The sequence below is a fragment of the Tamandua tetradactyla genome, chromosome 2, assembly GCF_023851605.1.
Source record: "Tamandua tetradactyla isolate mTamTet1 chromosome 2, mTamTet1.pri, whole genome shotgun sequence".
Classification (NCBI taxonomy): domain Eukaryota; kingdom Metazoa; phylum Chordata; class Mammalia; order Pilosa; family Myrmecophagidae; genus Tamandua; species Tamandua tetradactyla.
In genome coordinates this window covers 141,243,697-141,252,496 of record NC_135328.1, presented here as the reverse complement: position 1 = coordinate 141,252,496, position 8,800 = coordinate 141,243,697, and the positions used below count along the sequence as shown (strand labels likewise).

At 36.6% G+C, this 8,800-nt stretch overlaps 1 protein-coding gene across 2 annotated transcripts in view; it reads left to right on the top strand.

Moving 5' to 3' along the window:
* Positions 1 to 8,800, top strand: part of LATS1 (large tumor suppressor kinase 1) — a 77,275-nt gene that overhangs the window by 1,060 nt on the left and 67,415 nt on the right. The gene's annotated exons all lie outside the window — the stretch shown is intronic.

Sequence of the window (8,800 nt, the reverse complement as noted above, 5' to 3'; positions counted from 1 at the left end):
GTGCTTTGCTATTCTCTAAAAGCAAGTAAAAAAATTCTTCTACTAACATTTTTTTTGTACGATATCGGGATTCCAACCAATATTTAATTTTTGTGTGTAATGCTAGTCCCTGTTCTAAATTATAGTGTTGGAACAGTCAGAACTCTGGCTACTTAGTTTTATCATTCTAAATGTTATATTTAGGTCAATGAGGGATTTTTGTAAATCACAAGATTTTTGTTAGGTAAGAATGGCAATCAGTTTTTCAGTATGAAGATAAATATAGTGATTATTTTCAGTTTCAATCATTAATTCTTAGAAAATGACTCAAAATGTCAGTATTGCATAAATTCAAACAACTAAGACGATGAAGACTTATGCTGCTAAGAAAGAAGCAGCACATATTACTGCTGATATTCTCATAACTGATCGATTTGAAAAATTGAGAAAGGCCATGTTTTTATAATCCTAGTGCAACCCAATGTAACTCTTGGAAATCTTATTATGTAACAGTTCCAGTTTTATTCCTTAGCATTGGCAAGATACTCAACAGTATTTGTTTGCATTTACTGATGTTTGTACTTTTGATGAAAGTCTGAACTTTCAAGGAAGTGGAGACTTTAAGACTGTTCATTCTAACCAATTTAAGTAACCCATCTGTGAATGTGCGAGTCATGACCCTACCCTCAGGAAGCTCAGGATGTATAAAATAACCTTGGGCTGGGCCAGGTTATGTGGAGTTTATATGTAGAGTCCAGCTGGCTATAAGATCTTGGGCAGGCCACTTTGCTTCTCTGGATCCCTTTCCTCATCTGAAAATGTTATTTCCAGTATACCCTATACTTTGTGAATGTGTGATCTAGTTTGAAAAATAAAACAAGAACATGAATAGAACAAAAAACATGGTCATATTTATTTAAACTCATGTAAAGTGCATTTGGAGTTCAGAGGAGAATAACAGTTGGGAGTTCAGTGAAAGCTTTAGTGAAAAAGGAAGTTTTTGGATGGGGCCTTGAGGATTGGGTATAATTTCTTTAAAAAGAAATATGGCAGGATGCTACAGTTTGGTACCATTTAGTCCCATGGGTTTGAAATCCAGAAACAAGTGTAATCTTTTGTGATTTTAAAATGACTGTTAAAGGAAAGTTTGTTTTGTTCCTTTGAATTTGGTGGGGAGGAGTCTGCTGGAGAGCTTTGCCCTGGTGTTTAATGCTTATTGTGAGAAGTGGAACCACAAAACCATAGAGCATGTAAAGTGCCCCAAAATTAAAATGGAAGATTTAATTTAGTACAATTCATTTACCATTATTTATAAATATCAGTAAGTTGCACTGCTATTAGTAATTAAAAATAAAAGCAATTGGTCATAGTTAAAAAATAAATGGTAGGGTTCATGACCAAAAGGGGGAAAAGAGTTGTAACAAAATAAGGTATCAGTGGCTGAGAGAGTTCAGATAGAGTCAAGAGGCTATTCTGGAGGTTACTCTTACACAAGCTTCACCTAGATATTGTTATTTACCATGGTTTGCCAAACCCCAACTAAAACCATTCCTACCAGCCCTAAAAATCACCCAGGGCTTTATTGGAGATTCTACAAAGATTCCATGCATTATGAATACTTTTCAGAAACCTACAACCTCCAGAGGGATTCCTAGGCCAGATAAGTTCTAAAACCCAGAGGAACTAGCCTCTCCAAGAACATCAACTAGTTCCATACCCCTATCCCATATTATCAACACCCCTTTCCAACATGAGAAACTTAGAATGGGCATAGCCCAAATACCCCTAAAGATTGGGAGAATGATCAAAGGAGAAGGTGGAATTTTAACAGAGAAGGTAGAATGAGTATGATTGCTGAATCATTACATTGATATTTCTTTTAGTCTCCCAGTGTCTTGGAGCAGCTAGAAGGAAGAACCTAAAATTGTGGAACTGTAACCCATACCAAACTCTGGAATCGGTTCTATAACTAATTGTTGTGGTATGCTTTGAAATTTATACTTTTTTGTACATATGTTCTGTATATGTATGTTATAACATAAGTTATATTAGGAAATGCACTAGTCAAAATAGAAATTTTGTAGCAAGTAAACATTTTTGTTTTAGTCTCATACATAAGCTAAAGTTTTAAAATATGAATTACCATTTATTTTTAATACCCTGCATTATTGGCATTCCTTTGTTCTTCCTCATGCAAAACATTTTTAAATTTGTACATTTAGTCACTATCATTATAGGCATTCCTGGATTATACCATTTCAGTCTTTATTGTCTGTCTTTCCTTCTGATTTCATTTGTGCCCCCAGGCCTCCTCCTATCATTCTAACATTCAGCTTCATTCAGTGTTCTAACATTATTGTATTGCAGTTAGGTAGTATTGTGCTATCCATTTCTGAATTTTTACAATCAGTCCCATTGCACAATCTGAATCCCTTCAGTTCCAATTACCCAATGTCTACCCTGTTTCTGTCTCCTGATGACCTCTGTTCTTAACTGAAATTGTCCAAGTTCATTCGTTAATGCTGATTCATATCAGTGAGACCATACAGTCTATCGTTTTGTCTCTGGCTAATCTCACTCAGCATAATGTCCTTAAGGTCCATCCATGTTGTTACATATTTCATAACTTTATTCTGTCTTACAGCTATATAATATTCCATCATGTGTGTGTGTGTGTATATATATATAAACCACAGCTTGTTTAGCCACTTGTCTATTGATGAACATTTGGGCTGTTTCCATCTCTTGGCAATTGTAAATAATGCTGCTATAAACATTGGTGTGTAAGTGTCTTTTTGTGTCTTTGCCCTCCTGTCCTCTGAGTAGATACCTAGCAATGGTATTGCCAGGTCAGATGGCAAGTCTATACGTAGCTTCCTGAAGAACCACCAAACTGCCTTCCACAGTGGTTGTACCATTTGACATTCCCACCAACAATGGATAAGTGTACCTCTTTCTCCACATCCTCTCCAGCACTTGTTGTTTCTGTTTAATTGATAATGGCCATTCTGGTGGGTGTAAGATGATATCTCATTGTGGTTTTGATTTGCATTTCCCTAATAGCCAGAGAAGTTGAGCATCTTTTCATGTGCCTTTTGGCCATTTGTATTTCCTCTTCTGAGAAGTGTCTGTTCAAGTCTTTTGACCATTTTGTAATTGGGTTGTCTGTCTTTTTGTTGTTGAGTTGAACAATCTCTTTATATATTCTGGATGCTAGACCTTTATCTGATATATCGTTTCCAAATATTGTCTCCCATTGTGTAGGCTGTCTTTATTTTCTTGACGAAGTTCTTTGAGGCTCAAAAGTGTTTAATTTTGAAGAGTTCCCATTTACTTTCTTTCTTCACTGCTTGTACTTTGAGTGTAAGGTCTAGGAAACTGCCTCCTATTATAAGATTTATAAAATATTTCCCTACATTTTCTTCTAACACTTTTATGGTCTTAGATCTAATGTTTAGGTCTTTGATCCATTTTGAGTTAATTTTTGTATAGGGTGTGAGATATGGACCCTCTTTTATTCTTTTGCATGTGGATATCCAGTTCTCTAGGCACCATTTATTGAAGAGACTGTTCTGTCCCAGGTGAGTTGGCTTGACTGCATTATCAAAGATCAATTGTCCATAGATGAGAGGGTTTATATTTGATTCCATTGGTCAGTATTTCTGTCATTATGCCAGTACCATGCTGTTTTGACCACTGTACCTTCATAATATGCCTTAATGTCAGGTAGTATGAGACTTCCGACTTCATTTTTCTTTCTCAGGATACTTATAGCTATTCGGGGCACCCTGCCCTTCCAGATAAATTTGGTTATTGGTTTTTCTATTTCTGAAAAGTAAGTTTTTGGGATTTTAATTGGTATTGCATTGAATCTGTAAATCAGTTTAGGTAGAGTTGACATCTTAACTATATTTAGTCTTCCAGTCCATGAACATGGTATGCCCTTCCATTTATTTAGGTCTTCTGTGATTTCCTTTAGCAATTTCTTATAGTTTTTTCTGTATAGGTCTTTTGTCTCTTTAGTTAAATTTATTCCTAAATATTTTATTTTTCTGGTTGCAATTGTAAATGGAATTTTTTTCTTTATTTCCCCCTCAGATTGTTCATTACTAGTGTATAAAACACCACAGATTTTTGAGTGTTGATCTTGTAACCTGCCACTTTGCTGTGCTAATATATTAGCTCTAGTACTTTTGCCATGGATTTTTCAGGATTTTCAACATATAGTATCATGTCATCTGCAAACAGTGAGAGTTTTACTTCTTCCTTTCCAATTTTGATGCCTTGTATTTCTTTTTCTTGTCTAACTGCTCTGGCTAGAGCTTCCAACACAATGTTGAATAACAGTGATGATAGTGGACATCCTTGTCTTGCTCCTGATCTTAGGGGGAAAGTTTTCAGTTTTTCCCCATTGAGGATAATGTTAACTGTGGGTTTTTCGTGTATTCCCTTTATCATTTTGAGGAAGTTCCCTTCTATTCCTATCTTTTGAAGTGTTTTCAACAGGAAAAGATGTTGAATTTTGTCAAATGCCTCTTCTGCATCAATCAAGATGATCATGTGGTTTTTCTGCTTTGATTTGTTGATATGATGTATTATATTAATTGATTTTATGTCTCCTCTCCCATTTCTGATTTTATTTCTTTGTGTCGTCTCTTCTTTTTGTCAACCTCGCTAAGTGTTCATCAATCTTACTGATTTTCTCATAGAACCAACTTCTGGTTTTGTTGATTTTCTTGATTGTTTTCATGTTCTCAATTTCATTTATTTCTGCTCTAATCTTCATTATTTCTTTCCTTTTACTTGCTTTGTGATTATTTTGCTGTTCTTTCTCTAGTTCTTCCAAGTGGACAGTTAATCCCTTGATTTTTGCTCTTTCTTCTTTTGTGATATAGGCATTTAGGGCAATATACTTCCTTCTTAGCACTTCCTTTGCTGCATCCCATAAATTTTGATATGTCATGTTTTCATTTTCATTTGTCTCAAGATATTTATCGATTTATCTTGTAAGTTCTTCCTTGACCCACTGGTTGTTTAAGAGTGCGTTATTAAGCCTCCACATATTTCTGAATTTTCTGGCACTCTGCCTATTATTAATTTCCAACATCATTCCTTTTTAATCTGAGAAAGTGTTTTGTATGATTTCAATCTTTTAAATTTATTGAGACTTGCTTTGTGACCCAGCATATGGTCTATCCTTGAGAATGAATAATCCATGAGCACTTGAGAAAAAGATATATCCTGCTGTTGTGGGGTGTAATGTTCTATAAATGTCTATTAAGTCTAGCTCATTTATTGTATTATTCAAATTCTCTGTTTCTTTATTGATCCTCTGTCTAGATGTTCTATCCATTGATGAGAGTGTGGAATTGAAGTCTCCAACTATTATGGTAGATGTGTCTATTTCTCTTTTCAGTGTTTGCCTCATGTATTTTGGAGCATTCTGGCTCAGTGCATAAATATTTATGATATGTCTTCTTGTTGAATTGTTCCTTTTATTAGTGCATAGTGTCCTTCTTTGTCTCTTTTAACTGTTTTACATTTGAATTCTGTTGTTGGATATTAGTATAGCTACTCCTGCTCTTTTCTGATTGTTATTTGCATGAAATAGCTTTTCCCAACCTTTCGTTTTCAACCTATGTGTCCTTGGGTCTAAGATGCATTTCCTGTAGACAGCATATAGATGGGTCTTGTTTTCTAATCCATTCTGCCAGTCTGTGTCTTTTGATTGGGGTGTTTAATCCATTAACATTTAGTGTTATTACTGTAAGGACAGTACTTTCTTCTGCCATTTTGCCTTTTGGGTTTTATATGTCATATCTAATTTTTCTTCTTTTTACCTTTACTGATAGTCTTTATTTATACCCTATTCTACACACCTCTCTCTCCTGTCTTTTCCTATCTGTCTCTAGTGCTCCCTTTGTTATTTCCTCCAGAGTTGGTGTCTTGGTCACAACTTCTCTCTGATTTTTTTGTCTGAAAATGTTTTAATTTCTCCCTCATTTTTGAAGGACAATTTTGCTGGATATAGAATTCCTGGTTGGCAGTTTTTCTCTTTTAATAATTTAAATATATCATCCCACTGTCTTCTCGCCTCCATGGTTTCTGCTGAGAAATCTACATATAGTCTTATTGGGCTTCCCTTGTGTGTGATGGATTGCTTTTTTTTTTTTTTTTTTTTTTAGCTGATTTCAAGATTTTGTCTTTCTCTTTGACATCTGACATTCTGGTTAGTAAATGTCTTGGAGTACGTCTATTTGGATCTGTTCTCTTTGGGGTATGCTGCACCTCTTGGATCTGTAATTTTAAGTCTTTCATAAGAGTTGGGAAATTTTCATTGATAATTTCCTACATTAGTTTTTCTCCTCCTTTTCCCTACTCCTCTCTTTTGGGACGCCCATAATACGTATATTCATGCACTTCATGTTGTCATTCAATTTGTGAGTCCTTGCTCATATTTTCCATTCTTTTCCCTATATTATCTTTTGCTTGTCAGATTTCAGATGTCCTGTCCTTCAGTTCACTAATCCTATCTTCTGCCTCTTGAAATCTAACATTGTAGGTTTCCATTGGTTTTTTTCATCTCTTCTACTGTGCCTTTCATTCTGTAAGTTCTATGATTTGTTTTTTCAGACTTTCAATTTCTTTTTGTTCATTCATTGCCTTCTTTATATCCTCCCTTAATTCACTGATTTGATTTTTGATGAGGTTTTCCATGTCTGTTGGAACATTCTGAATTAATTGTTTCAACTCCTATATCTCATTTGAATTCTTGGTTTATTCCTTTGGCTGGGCCATATCTTCAATTTTCCTAGTATGATTCATTATTTTTTGCTGGCATCTAGGCATTTAATTACCTTAATTAGTTTATTCTATAGATTATTTTCACTTTTTTTACCTAGCATTTTCTTGCTAGATGATTTTGTTTTCTATCTGTTCTTTGACATTCAGTTTAGCTTATCTTGGACCTCTAGTTTAGGTTTTGTTTAACAGAGGAGAATTTTTCAGTTCTTGTTTTCTTGTTTCTTGCCCTGCCTGTATGGTTCCTTTTTTTCCCCCATTAGAAGGGTTTATTTATGTATTATAGAACCCAGCCAGATTTTCCCAGACCAAATTGACCACCTATCAGAAGGAAACAGTCATTGTGTCAGTTTTCCCTGAGGGTGAGACCCAATAGATTGAAAGGCTAGGCTCTCCATTTTTCCTGTCCTGCCCAGTATGTGGTGCTTGTCTGCAAAAGGTGATGTGGCACCTTTAACTTCAGCAGACTCACCCTGCTGGGATGTGGTGGAGGCAGAGGAGAGGTTGTAGTCTGGTTTTAATTGCTTCACTTTTTCAGACTCTGGGGTCTGAATTCCTTGAAGGCAGGATTCTTCCTGAGCTGGGCCCCACCCCTCTCCTGGGGAAGGTGCAGGCTCCTGACAACCACTGAAACAATCTTAATTCTGCCTATACCTGGTGCTGTGGAGCCCAGGAAGCCTTGCAGCTGTATCCAAAGAGCAATCAAGCTGTAGAAACACAGCCACCATAAACGAAAGAGAAAAATCCTTTTCAGTGCAGGACCCCATTCCTGGGTTTGCCAACCAAGAGCATAAGTTGGTAAAATGCTCTGTGTATGTCCAGGTCCTATGTGCCCCCTCCTTTCCTTCAGAGCCCAGACCTTTTCAAATCCACAAAAACCTCTGTTTTGTTTTGTTTTTCCATCAGCCCTGCCCCCTCTGCACCAGGGCAAAAACCGGCAACTTCCACTTTTACTTGAGGCTCAACTGAGCTGGGGGCCTATTTTCAGTAGTCAGAATTTGTTAATTAATTCCACAAGTGGAGTTTGGTTGTGCCCAGCCCCTGCTGCTGGTTTAAATCTCTCCATTCCTCTCTGGGAAGCAGCTTGTGGGGGAGGGATGCTGGACAGTCCAGCTTGGGGAACTTGTGGTTCTGGGTGGGCTCGCAGTTGGTCCAGCTGGTCCAGACTAGTGTACACTGTGTGTCCTGTCACTGACATGGCCCCAGCAGTTGTTCTGTACTGTTCCTGTCTATTTATTAGGTGCTCTGGAGGACGAACTAAATCCCACACCTCATTATGCCACCATCTTAGCCCCCCAGTCCTCAGTCCCCAACAGTTTTAATTCTTGATTAGTCAGAGACTTTTTAGTCAGAGCTTGAGGTTAAAACAAAAATTTCCTCAAAGTTATTACACTTCTGATCCAATCTGATTGTTCCATGTATCAGTAACAACCAAGTTTATTAGTAACCTCATCCAAAGAACTGAGAGCTTCCTATCCTCTCTTTCTCAGTTGGTTATCTGAAACTATTAGGATTGAATGGGAAGACCACACACTGAATCTAATTTTTGCCATTGAGTTAGTTTAGTCCTCTAAGAGATTTTAGTGGGCATTTGTGCTCAGAGTCTTTTAATCCCATCTCTTCTGTTTGGGATCTAGAAACCATCTGCTTTTCCAAACCTGGAAGCGTTCAAATTTCTGAATTTTTTCTGTTCCCTCCAATTTTTGGTTGTAAATGAGCCACTCCTTTCCTGACATCTTCATCTACTAATACTTCACCAAGCAGCCATTAGCATACAATACAGGTAACATACATTTCTTAAATTCCCTTTTCTAAACTCTTTATGGGATTACAAGTTCAATAGACTCCTCATCACCTTGTAAATTGTAACAAGCAACCTTACCGTAGATTTTCCTACCATATGACAAGACTCCATTTCTCTCCAACCTCTAGTGTCAGTTTTCTTGCAGCTTTTTGCCTGACCACTAAGCCAATATCATATTAGATTTTTATTACAGAAGCATTTCACTTTTTGTTACAC